This window comes from Neolamprologus brichardi, chromosome 10, assembly GCF_056152115.1.
Source record: "Neolamprologus brichardi isolate AB-2024 chromosome 10, ASM5615211v1, whole genome shotgun sequence".
Lineage (NCBI taxonomy): Eukaryota > Metazoa > Chordata > Actinopteri > Cichliformes > Cichlidae > Neolamprologus > Neolamprologus brichardi.
The window spans coordinates 3499894-3513076 of record NC_142113.1 but is presented as its reverse complement, the minus strand read 5'-3'; the positions used below and the strand labels follow the sequence as shown (position 1 = coordinate 3513076).

Here is a 13183-nt window from a genome sequence, read left to right as displayed (position 1 = left end):
AAAACTCAGGGATCACTACAGTTAGTATGAGTTACACTGTGGGGAGGCACGCTGAAAGCACTGCTTCGAAAGTGGTGCAAAGAAAGATTTGAAACTGTGTTTTCCAGTGATTGTGGCAATAATTATATTATTTATATAGTTTTGTAATTCTGGTCTTTAAGGGGGAAATAACTGTGTAAATGAAAATAATAATAAAAATAAATAAAAAAGAGTCTGGAAACTTTGGAAACAATACACAAAAACTGAAAACCATCAGAAAACTCCAAAACAAACTTTTTCAGAATAAAATGTTGTTGTTTACTCTGCTGCATTTAAAAAAAATCATAATTTTTGCTTGTTAGAAACTGTGCCTCATTTTAATTTATCCGTCAGTGTGTTTTACACGAGTAAAGCTAAAAGATTTAGGTTCGTTTTCATGCAAAGGAAATTCCACCTTTTCAATTGTGATCATTGGATGTCCTTTCAATCATAATATTAGATTTTTTTTTTTAAAAATATCGTAAATTATTGTTTGTTTGTTTGTTTGTGCGCTGTGTATCTTCTGTGGAAATGAGCCGCCTGAATTGCTGCATCATCGCTTACTATTACTCAGTCCTCCTACCACCATAAAGTGGGTGGATTCGTCATCTGAGCAGAGACACTCATGAATATAGTTTTGCAAACGAAGAGTTTGTGTTTCCGACCTCATCAGCAACATCTGAGAATTTTTTAACCCCTCAGTCTGACTGTGAGAATCCCCGAGGCCACTTCCACACACACAGTCAGCAGATAGTGATCGCATGTACAAGCATGTTTGTGTGACTCATCATCACAAATCAAAGTTGCGTTTGCGCAGAGCGGGCCTCGGAGTCCCAGGCTCAGCTTTACCGACCTGTGACCCGATCAGCATCGCGCACGAAGCGACACCGACTTCACCCGCGACTGAGGAGATGGCCGGTCGGAATAAAAGCTGCTGTGAGGCTGCAGTGACGCGGCGATTGCAGCTGTGTGTAAAGTAAGCTCCTTCACATGTGCGCTTGATTAGGGAGTTCATGTTTTACAGCGAGCCAAACATAGAAATGTAAACCACAAATGACAAAACCAGAAAGCTCAATGCGCTCGTGTTTTTGTCTCTTTTCATGTCAGGAAAAAAAGCAGAGAGAGAGAGAGGTCACGCAGTTCTTTGGGTTTATTTTAGGTGGATGTATCACTTCGCTCCCCCCTACTTACCATATTTCATAGTTGCTGACACTCGGGAGGCGCAATCGACATGTATGACTGAAACTCATTTCCCATGAAGCATTTATGACCCAAAAGCACGAAGCTCTGATTTACTACTTAACCCTTAAGACCTGAATGCAGCATCTCTGCCGAGAAGGAAATCTTTTTACCTGTGCTGTTTATTAATAAAGAACCAGAGATTTATTTTACCCTAAAATTTACTTAATAAGTGAATCATTAACAAAATAATAATGTGTTTCCAAGATGATGTTATGGCTTTTTTGTTAAGTGCATTTATGTGTGTGCTGTTTCACACACTCAAAAGATTTTAAAATGATAAAAAAAAAATCATCAGCAAATAAATCCAAAATGATGAATAAATGTGTTTCAGACCTTGCAGGGCCACTTACCGTGCCAGATTTCCTCCTGAGCTTCCAGCTGCAGCTGCTGGCTTTCATCAGCCAGTAGAGTTTGTCCAGAGTATAAATGAGCACTTCATTACTACACGAAGTACAAACTGGTAAATGTCACCGAACACATATATTAGTGTTTTTCTTTAACATCACTCACTATCTGTATGAGTTACATCTGCCTGCAAACGCACTGAGCAAGTTGTGACACATAAGAATGCAGGAGAGGGCGACTCCTCTGTGTGCCCTGCAGTACCTGGCTAACACGCTCTGCCTCCCACCCAACACGTGCAGTCTTTGTTCGGTACCGAACACGTTTGATCCCGGCGCTGCGTTCCGCTGATTTGTTAGCAGCGATCAAAGATCTAAAGCAGGCCTCGTCCTCGCGTCTTTGATCATCAATTCATCAATTCGAGCTCTTTACAGCACGTTCCCCTATCAGCCCTGATGTGGGACAAGATTAAACTCTGTTGCACTGCTTACTACCATCTTCTGTCTTCATGGAAAATATTACATTTATTTGGCACCATCGACTCTTCACTCAGCTTTATTTCTTTTAATGAAAAATTAAAAAATACTTTTTAGTTCCTACTGAAATTCTGAATTCCTACTGCAAAATCCTGCAGTGCAATTTCAGAGAGAAAAAATCACTTCATTTTTTGGTGTATTGCTTACAAAGAAAACAATTTCATTGGAAATTCTAGGAGCTGGAATCAAATGTGATTATGTCTGCAGAAAAATAACTAAATAAGCTCTGTGTGTAATTTTAGCATTAAGTTCTAGTGAAACTCGTGAAATTAATACATGAACCTTAACTCTTAAAAAAATCGAATTAGACATTTGACACACTGGATACTAAACGATGCACTTATGTAACAGAAAAAGGCTTTACTAACTAACATTCTTTCCCTTTCCTATTGTGTGTTTAACTCAAAGCACGTTTGATCAGTCATCACATGTTCACAGACCTGGAATCTATTAAACATTTGCGCGTCTTAACTCGGCTCTGAATGCTTGGTTTTCCTTAAAGTGCTGAAACTTTAAAACCAAAGTCGGCATGAGTGGAAAAAAGCCTAACGTTCACGCACTTCCTTCATGTTAATGAGTCCTGATTTAATCTTGGTGCCAGTGTTTGACTCCCAGGACCAGGGAGGAGCTGCAGAAACACTTAGAGAGCGCTGGCGTGTGTAACAAAAGCCATAGAATATCTGACAACAGCTTTATAACAAAATTAGTCATGGCTAAGCAGAAAGCATGTAATCCAGTTAGAACAGCTTCTGCCACGAGCTCTTTTATTTTGAAAATGCACTTCGCAAATTAAATCACTGCACTGTCATCAAGTATCTGTCAGTAACGCGAGCTCCTCATCGGATCCACCTTTAGAGCTGGTCCGCGCTCCCGCCGCGCTCAGCTGTACCTGTGCAGGCCCGGAGCGCTTCGGAAAGACGAGTTCAAGCGGAACGTTTCAGCTCGGAGTTACGGCTGCAGGATGATGGGAGCCGATGTGACTCGCGGCCGACGGTGGCCCGGGCCGAGCTCCGTGCTTTGTTCCCAGATCGAGGGGTTAATGGCTTTCCGTACTGGGCGGTGAGGGAGGAGAGGCGCAGCTTTTTTCAGGCATTCTCTGTCGGAAAATTAGGATGCAGCCTCTGTTGTCATAGCCAGGGAGCTGTCTGCCACTTTCCCAGCAGCCCTTGGGCCTGTGACAGGGAGATGGATGATATCTGCAGCCTGGCCGCACTGCTCCCCAAACACACACACACACACAGTTTGTCTCAGTTTCACACACACACAAACACCTATGCATGCACACACACACACACGCTCTCTTTCTTGCACTTTTTTCCTTCCTTATTCTCATATTGTTGGCTTCTCTGACACACACGTACAGAGTGCGACTGTTTGTGTAGTACGCCCCTCTATTTGCTGCCTTTGGCAACAAAACCAATATCCTACATATCACGGGGAATCAAAATCGCACAAGTGAAAACAATGAAACTGTTTTGAGGGAAACTGCAGGATTCCTCCGCTGTTTGCTTACATGGAGCAAAAATATTATATTTCGAAATAACCAAACACACGCAGCATAATCAACAGAGGTGTTTATTAAAATCAGCAGAGAGAGCAGACGCTCCAACATCTACATTTAATGCTCGTGAATTCATGAATTGTTCAAACTGTGTACAGAGAAGTGCGGGATATCTCATTAACGAGGAGAATTGCGTGGATGTGCTTTACAAACGATGACTCGACTCGCACGGCTCGGCTCGCAGCGGTAGACGCTTTAATTAAAGAAGCTGGGTTTGGATTACAGCAGCGTATACAAGTCCATGCACCATCCCGCCACCTTCGTCGTCTCCTTTCCTCCACGCCGTTCCGTTCTCATTGTCCTTACCTGCTATCCCACTCTCCACCGTGCTGCTGATGTTCCTGCAGTTGGGATGGAATCCAGTGGCCATGTCACCTGAGCGACAGCCGGTGCATACTAATGAGGAGCCGAGGGGGCTCGAGTCTGCTCTTCTCAAACTGGCAGGATTAAAAATTAAAAAAAGACAGGGGAAAAAAAAGTCTCCTTCACCACTTCACTTTAAACCCCCCCTTCCCCCTTTTCTCCACACCTTTCTTCCTCCTCTTCCCTCTCATCGCTTTGGAATAACAGAGAGAATGGGAGCTGTAAGAGGCAGACGAGGGTAGAAAAACAAGGAGAGGAGAAGGAACAAACAAGGTGCTGCAAGCAGAGGACAGAAGTGAGGGAAATGGTGACACGGGAGAGGAAAAGGAGAGCCGGTAGGGAGCAGGGAGTAAAGGGAAACATCCATCACTGTTTTAAGTGACTGCAGTGGGACGGAGCTGAGTAAAAGGTCGTCTGGTCTCTTTCTGAGCAGAGTGGGCACCTGGGCAGAGCTGAGCGCCTTCCAAATGACTCCGGGCTAATTATCTCGCGCAGGCCGTCTGTTACGGCGGTCTGACACTTTTACTGACTCACTCCTCTACTGCAAGCAAAACAAGGCAGTCACACAACTAAACTCATCTGCTGCTGTCTTCTGGCATAACGGATCAGACTGAATAAGACTAGAAAAGTAAGGATTTTGTTGATGGTGTTGCAGATGCAAGTGGTATCTGTCTTACCTTAAAGCATGGAGAATGGCAGACAATTGCCGGGGCTCCTAGACGAGGAGAGATAATGATAGCAATTTAGCATAAATGTGGGAACACAGAAACTCCACCAACCTTTTACACAAGAGTCTGTGAAACGTTAAGCCTTTTGTAGTGAAAGATACAAATCCATCCATGCAAACGCTGAAGAAACTGTTTTATTATCTAAGGATCCACCTGCTCAGAGGATCAGTGGATACACTTGAGGACACATGAGGAATTCCGAGTCGTGGCCTGTTTCAGCACGAACAGAAAGCACGCTGAACGTGTCTGCTGGAGTTAGTCGCAGGCTTAACTGAATCTTTAGCTGCAAAAGCAACGACGTGGCTACAGAAGCAGGAGTTCCAGTAAGTGTAAACTCAAACTGGACATCGGTGCCAGAGTTACCACAGCCCAAACGTCTGGCAGCCGAGGGGTTAAAAACATTTAGCCTGCGGTGACAACGCCGGCTAGCTATAGGTCACAGTCAAGTCCCAGCCACTGGACAGCCAGCCGGCAAGACAGAGCGTAATTATCCCAGCCAGTTACAGTTCAATAACTCCATCAAGCCGCTAGCCAGATACCAGGTTTCCCTGGCAACGCCTCCGAAGTGAATCGCAGATCAGAGAGAGAGAGAGAGAATGGCGAGAAAACACGGGACCCGAGCAGGGAGCAGGGCCAGGAGACACCCTCGAATGGACCTGCGCACAGCACAAACGCTCGCAACAAACCAGCTCTGCGAGCATTCCAATTGGCTAAGCCGAGACCTCTGCTCCGCCAGGCCGTCAGTCTGCTCCCTCGGAGCTTTGTTGTTTGCTTTTTAATCATCGGCCCCACTTTTCCACAATCCTGCTCCGTGCCCACAGGCCCGCCGCGAAAATCCTCGAGTCTCAGCACAGATCGCTTGTCCTTCCAACAGACAGCCGCGCCTCCCGCAGCACTTACTGTAATCTGTAACAGTTAATGGAGTTTATCTGCCGTCGCCCTGAGAATAATAAAGAAACTTTTGTGCTTTCTGTGCGTGAGGATAATTACATTACAAGTGGCACGATGATTTATACCCCTTGATTGAATTAAAACAAAATTGAATAGGCTGTGTGCAAAAATGTGCGTATTTCTCCATTATTTGTGTGCGTCGCTTTGTCGCTAACGCACTTCTACGTGTGTGCGTTTAGGTGACTGTCTGGCCTCCTGCCGCAGTGTCTGGAAACTCAGACACTCCCCCCCCCCCCCTCCATTCTGTACTGCCCCACTATCAGGCATACCTGATACCCCCAAACACACACGCCGACCACCACCTGCGCCTCCTCCCCACCCCGCTGCGATAAGAGATCCTCCAACAGGAAATCCTGACAATCGAAAACAACCAAAAATCAAAAACAAGCATCTAATTCACAAAAATCCACCTGATTTCCACGTCGGCTCCAGCCCAAATCCTAACGTGCCGAATAAATGTTAATCTGGCCTTATTGCTTTTAAAGCTGCGGCGGCGGCGTGTGTTACATGACCACCTCTGAACAATGGAGCGTAATCTCTCACACACACTCGGGCCATCAGCTGGAGTCTTTAGTTTATCTCCACCTATTCAAGGTCTGGATCAATGTTTCCTGCAGGACCTTGAAGAAGAACAAACCTCACACCGACAGCTGTTTGTTTAACACGAGCGCAGATAAAAGCGCATCGCAACATATTAATATACGAGATCTGCCGATCCGTGCAGCCATTTCAATTATTTCGCTTTAATCAGTCCAAACGTAATATTTAACATCCTGTGTCTAAACCGGCAAAAAGTCTTTTGATTGGCTCGGCATAAACAGTGCATAAATGTTTGGTTTTTTAAAACAGAAAAGCTAATATTGCCCCTCGCTGTTAGATAGTGCAACCTTGACAGGCAATTTCAGATCTACTATAACTGCAACCTAATTAAGAGTTCATTAAAAAAAAGTTTTAACAATTTGAATCAGGAGCTCTTAATTTAAATTAACCCATTTTTTAAAGTCGCATTTTATACACTTCAATAATAAGTAATAACAAAACTGACACTGACAAAATAAAAGACTTTTAATGACGAACATATTAACGTTTTCCCTCAGCACTGCTCAAAATGCCTACAGCTTGGATCTGTTCACTTTCAATAAAATCAAGACTTTTACAGCGTTAAAGCTTTAGCAGCATTTTCCTGAACGACACTTCCTGTCTTTGCCGCTGTGTCCGATGCAGTGTGATGTGCGATGGCAGAATCGAGATCAATTCAGCGGTAGCTCATTGAGAACTAGTTTGACTTTGAACAAAGTTTGTATTCCCCATTGAGCGCAGTTACAAACCAGCTGGGAGCTGATTTTTACAGGGTGATATTTATTGGATCCTTGGCGGATTGCTCTGAGCGTGCTGCTTTGTTACTGTTGGAGGGGGGGGGGGGGGGGGGGGTTGTTTCATCAGTGGGCTCGGGTGCTGCCAGACTTTGCTGCGTGTCAGACAGACCCTAATAAAACTGTCTGGCTGTTTTGTGGGCACCAGCTCCGCTCTGCCTGTGCTGCGTCTGACTGCTCAGCACTTGTCGCACTGTGCCTGGCTGTTTGGTATTCATGGGGCATGGCGCTCCTTCAGCTGTTGCTGGGGGCTCTGTGGCATAGGCACAGACTATTAGTTGGCATCGGCATTGTTCGCAATGAAACCAAATAGGGAGACGAGAAAAAAAAAACATAATTAAGGAGAGAGAAAGACTGGAGACTGGGAGAGAGATGGAGAGGAGGGCATTAGAGAGAAAATCAATTGTTTTGAACTGTATTCCTAATACGAGTAATTTAGCAGAAATTAGGTTTTCAGAAAAGCATGCCGTCTTGGGAAAAACCGAAAGTTTAAAAACCAGGTCAAGCTGTAATTGTAAATGAATTCACACCTTTCTCTGGCACAAAAGGAAAAGAACCGATTTTTATTTATTTATTTTTTATGCAGACCTAATTTATTGTAATTGCACTTCTACAGTCGTGTTTATAAGAGACGGGTCCAGTGTTTTCATTTTCTATTCAGCATTCAATCTTGTCCTTTTCTCTTTAAGAGCCTGTCTTAATGAATTACGACGTCTGTCTGCGCTGAGCTACGCCTCCCGTTTAAATATTGATTGAGATCATTAACCAATTTGGTCGTTTCATCTCACCACAATCGCAGATTTCAACAGAAATATTCAGATGAAGAGAGCAACTCGATTTCTGTTGACCCGATTCCACATTTTCAAAGCGTGGCCATCGGTTTTTATTTCACATACTGCATTGTATCTTTATTTCCCCTGATTTGAACAATCTGGGGCTTTTAAAATCATTTAAATATAGAAAGATATAAAGTAATTAGAGTATTTTTTGTTTATGTATCTGGCTTATGTGCATACTTCTAACTAAAAAAATTTAAAGGTAGAAGTGAATTATAATTAGAAGAATTATTTTGAGGCTAATGTAGAAAATTTATATTCTAACCGTAAAATATTTGAAGATTTTCTGACATTTGGCTGAGAAATGTATCAATTTATGAAGCAGATACGTGAAATTATCAACTATGAAAAATGTAAAGAAAAAAATGTTTTTGAACTTGTGTGTTTTAGCTCTCCAGTGCTCCAAACAGCAGCAGCAGATGTGGCATTAGTCCTTTTGCTCCTACAGCGTCTAGACTTATCAATTTCAGAGTGACTGCTCTGGTAATGGAGGATCAGATATATTGGCTGTGTGGAGGTGGTGACAGGGGTTAATCAACATGAGCCCGGGGTGTGGTGGTTTGGACTGGTTGGTGTCCTGTCATCTCTAATCAGATCATGTGTTACTAGAATTGTATTCAAACACAGATGTTGACACAAAGAGAGATTACGGTGCCGGTTGACAGCCCAGTGCAGAATCGATGGGTACTTTTCGCTTTAATGGCGGCGGTACCGGCGCCATTACGAAAGGCGTCCTTCATGATTTTGGGGGAAAAACAAAAAAAATTCCAAACAAGCGCAGCCCTGCAGATGCAGTCGCATCAGTGCTGCAGTTTTCCTTAACGGGTTCGTACACGATGTCACGGAGGAGCCAACAAAACAAACCCTTCACATGTGTGCTGTTTTTTTACTGCGCTCAGCTATTTCCTTTCCATGTGTTAGCCATTCTCTGCACCGTCCCATCCATACATGCATTTTTAAAAGAAAATCAGCCGCTGATTCTTTCCGATTCCACGTGGAACATTCGGCAGAAAGTCGATTGTGCCGTCCGCCCGCGTCCCAAGAGCCTAACCCGTGATTTTTCATCAAGAGAGCTCACAAGTTAGGGTCTCAGGGAGCAGGTGAAGTACGACAGAGTCTACAGAGGAGCCGCAGTCAGCTGCAGGGCACTGACACCTTTCTTTCTCTCTTACTCACTCACACACAAATGCACACACACACTGTCTCTTCGTCAACCAGTGCCACTTAAACGTACCAAATTTCTATCAAAAGGCACCGAAAGCTACAAAGTGTCTATAGTTTAAATATAGTTGAAACTATAGATACAGGCTGCAATTAAAAAACAAAGTAGCTCTGCACAGATATGCTCCAGCGTTCCTCCGTTCTTCCACTGCGGACAACTTTTTTTTTTCCTCGACGGCTTGGTTTGATTCCTGTGCACACAAAGACCTGCAAAGGTAGACAGATTTTCAGGCATATGTTTAAATACACTAAAAAAACAACAAAGCACCAGACAGCAGCAGCAGGCAGCAGAGATGACAAAGAAAGACAAAGCAGGGATTTCGCCGGAGACGGCCAGACCTAAATGATCTTCGTGGCAGTGCCCAGACAGAAGCAGAAGCAGAGGCTCAGACAAACAGACGAGCCTGCACTGCCTGCTCTGTGCTAACTAGCCTTTGTGCTGAGGAAGGAAAAGCCCCCTAGCCAAGCAGCTGGGCTCGCCTTTGTCCTAAAGAGCATCAGCTGATCATCAGTCTAAATTTCTCGCTTCCAGGGTGGCGGGACCAGGACCTGGCTGGCAGACTCTGCTCGACTGATGGATGCAGAGAGCCACCAGCGGCAGCCTCACCCTCTGGCTTTCCATCACAGCAGCCCCTACGGATAGGTACGGTTAGACACTGAAGCCAAAAAAATAAAAAAAAACACACGGCACTTTGAGCTGCTCAGCATTACACAGAATGCAGGGAAATTTCCAGAAAAAACATCTTTTCACAAAAGCAGTACGAACGAGAGAAGGGCGGGTTCGTCTTCAGCACAGGTACCAAAACTTGCCTCCCTTCCCATATTTCACTTCCCACTGCTGACTGCAATACCCTCGACACCAGACTCTACCACCTACCAGCCCAACTCTGCCGCCACAGCGATAAGTTATCAGTGTCAAAAGGCACGCCGCTTCGGCGAGACAATTAACTGGAAAGCAGCTCCGGAGCCAAACAGTCACAATCCAGACCTTAGCTGCACTTAAAAAAGCCAAACTGCAGTAAATGCTAAAGCAATACTGAAAACATTCCCATATCGTTTTCACCGGTCGTGTACCCAAACACACCAGTGAATGCCCCCCCCCTCCCCCCCACACTCCCCCCGCCCCCCCTTCCTCCCAATCATCCCACAACTCCTCCTCCTCAGACCAGGAGAAGAAAAAAAAAAAGCAGCCGGATAGATGTCTCTGACTGTCTCCTTCTCTCTGGGGAACGCCAGGCAAAGTGGAGGCTTCCGGAAATGAATGCGCCGCGCCACCCGACGCGTTGCCTCGCATGCTCACTCTTCTGTCTGCCACCGACTACGCCTTTTGTTATCCGCCTCTGAGCTGAGGATGATGAAGAACAGAAAGAGGGGGGAAAAAAAAAAAAGAAAAAAAAAAGGGCAGTGGCAGAAGAAAGGAGGGGGGAATGGTGGGGGGCGGCGCGGGTGCCGGTAAAGGCTGAGGTGTCCGCGGGAAGCTGCAGCCAGACGCAGGTCAGTGAGGTGGGACGTCTCCGCCACCCCTCACCCCCACCCACTACTCCCCAGCGCAGAGCATCCCTCCTTTCCAATTGCATTGTCAGCTCCATCTCAGCATCTCAACCCCCACCCCTCCACAGCACCAACACCACCACCACAACTACTCATTCTCCTCCTACCTGCTCATGACGATGGGACATCAGCCATGTCGTGACACTGTTATCTACACCCTCTACTTTTATTTTTCTTCTTCTCTTGCACCCGTCGCAGGTCCGACGCGACGCGCTGCCGTTGCCAAACAAACAACGGGATATAAAAAAAATTAAAACGAGAACCCCCAAAACATTTGCTCCCTCTAGCTGCCGCTGCCGCCGGAACCCGCTACTTTGCTTTCGCTCACCCCCCTCCCCCATCTGACCCTTGCACCCCAAGCCCTACCTTCTATTACTATCTCCACCCCACCCCCTCCCACCACCCATCCCCTCCCATCACTCCAGGTCTGTACCTGTCTGCTTGTCTGTTTCTCCCTGTCTGCAGCTGCTTGCCCAAAGTGAGATACTGCAGCAGGAGTCTGCAGCGACAGCCCTCGCTCTTTCTCTCCCCCCTCTCTCTCTCTCTCACACACACACACACACACACACACACCCTCCATCCAGGCTTTGCTGGTGAACACGTTCCTCCCTGTGCTGATCAATTTCTTCTCTTTTTCAGCAGCACACACACACACACACACACACACACACACACTGCAGTGGACTGGTTGGCCGTGGTGGAGGATGCACTGTAGCTACCCCACTGTCTCGTAGCATCGGTGCAGCTGGTACAGTCACATCCAAACACATGCACAGCAGAGGTAGCCACTGACACAAAATTACCATCTCAGACACAGAGCACACAAATGGCATTGCACACACACAACGTAGGCAGCAACAAACTAACAAGACCCCCACACCCCAAAAACCAGACACAGAACAGTGAGACAGAGTGACACTCCAGCTGCTTTGCTTAGCTCTCTCTCTCTCACACACACACACACAGACACACAGACACACACACAGCAATGTGGTCAGCACAAGCACGAACACAAACTGTCACTGTCACAATATTGTGACCGAGGCTCGACAGCAGCGAGCGGCAGCATAAGGCACACGGCTGTTTGAGTCAGACACAAAAGCAAATATCTGGTCCAAGAATTTCCTCGTCGTTCTTGTCAAGTGTTACGTTTTCAGATCATGTTCTTTGGATGCTGCACGATCACACGCAAAATACAGAAACGTGTCACTGTGCCGCCCGGTACTACATCTGTGTCTATGTGGAAATATACATAATGGAGCTCAGCAAGCATAATTTTTAACTCGAAGGGTCACAAAAACATCAAACCGTTTCACCGTTTGCCAGAATTCTTCACTATTTGCAGCCAAAGCATCATTTGGTCATTTTAATGTTTAAAAACCTCAACAATAGAAAGAAATGTGACACATTTGTCTTTGTTTGAGATACCGAGGGACAAACCCGTAGAGAGTACATTTTTAAAATATGACATTTTACTCATTCTCATTCAGCCCGAACCAGATCTGCCCTTGACAGCTTGCGCTAATCTCAAACCTTAATCACCTTCAACGCCGTGGATAGATTAGGGTTACGACCCTGTGTCACAAAGAGGGGCCAGAGAAAGAGAGAGAGGTCTGCAAATGTTATCATTGATTGATTATGCCCTTTAATTCAAATGGAAAGCATCAGCTTCCCAACTCTGCTGCAGTGCAGGAAAAAGGCTCTCACGGCAAATGTCACTTCATCAAAGATGTCGAATTCGTCTGTACCTCTCCGTCCTGCAGAAACACAGAAACATGGCGAGCAAAGCGCCGAAGAGGTGCACAAGTAAATCCTGCTGCCAATGTCAAAATCGTGGCCAGGATGAAGTCTATGGGGGATGGTTGGTCCTTGTGGATCGGCTCGGCGATGGTGGCGGTGACACAGAGACGGGGGGTGGGGGTGATTTTGTTGTATGCTACAGCCAGTGGGGCCAGCAGGCGGCCATATAGGTGATCAATCAGCTCCATTACAGCAGTGTCACTGCCGAGTCTGGAGTTATCCTGCCCATCACCCCTCCACAATACACGCAAACATCGCCTGTTCTAGTCTAGACTGGAAAATAGAATCCCGCAGCGCGATGAAACTGGTCCGTGAGAGTAAACACGGTGAAAAAAACAGATGCGTTTGAGTTTCTGTTGTGTATCAGTGACATATTCTCCGATTCAGAATCAGGGCGTGCGTGTATAATACTAGGATGGGATTCACCTCCAATCAGAGGATGCATAAAGTTGTTTTGACAGAGATGAAGCAGATTCTGATGCACTTGCTTTGAATTGCATCAAGACGCAGCTTTTCAAAGCTGAAGAAAATAGGATCGGCTCCATTGTGATTGGGAAGTAGCTCGCACAATGAGCCCAAACATTATGCAGCAGACACTCGCAATGACACCGTTCATGTTTCTACACTCGGCTCAGAATATCTCCACGCAGCCTGGAGATGC

The 13183-nt window shown here is 45.8% G+C and overlaps 1 long non-coding RNA gene across 1 annotated transcript in view; it reads right to left on the bottom strand.

Annotated features, from left to right (window-relative positions):
- Positions 1-3715: 3715 nt before the first annotated feature.
- LOC118455597 (uncharacterized) overlaps positions 3716-13183 on the bottom strand; it is a 45739-nt gene continuing 36271 nt past the window's right edge. The window contains exon 3 of the long non-coding RNA XR_004844195.2: positions 3716-4777. This is a non-coding gene — a long non-coding RNA (uncharacterized LOC118455597). The remainder of the gene's footprint in view (positions 4778-13183) is intronic.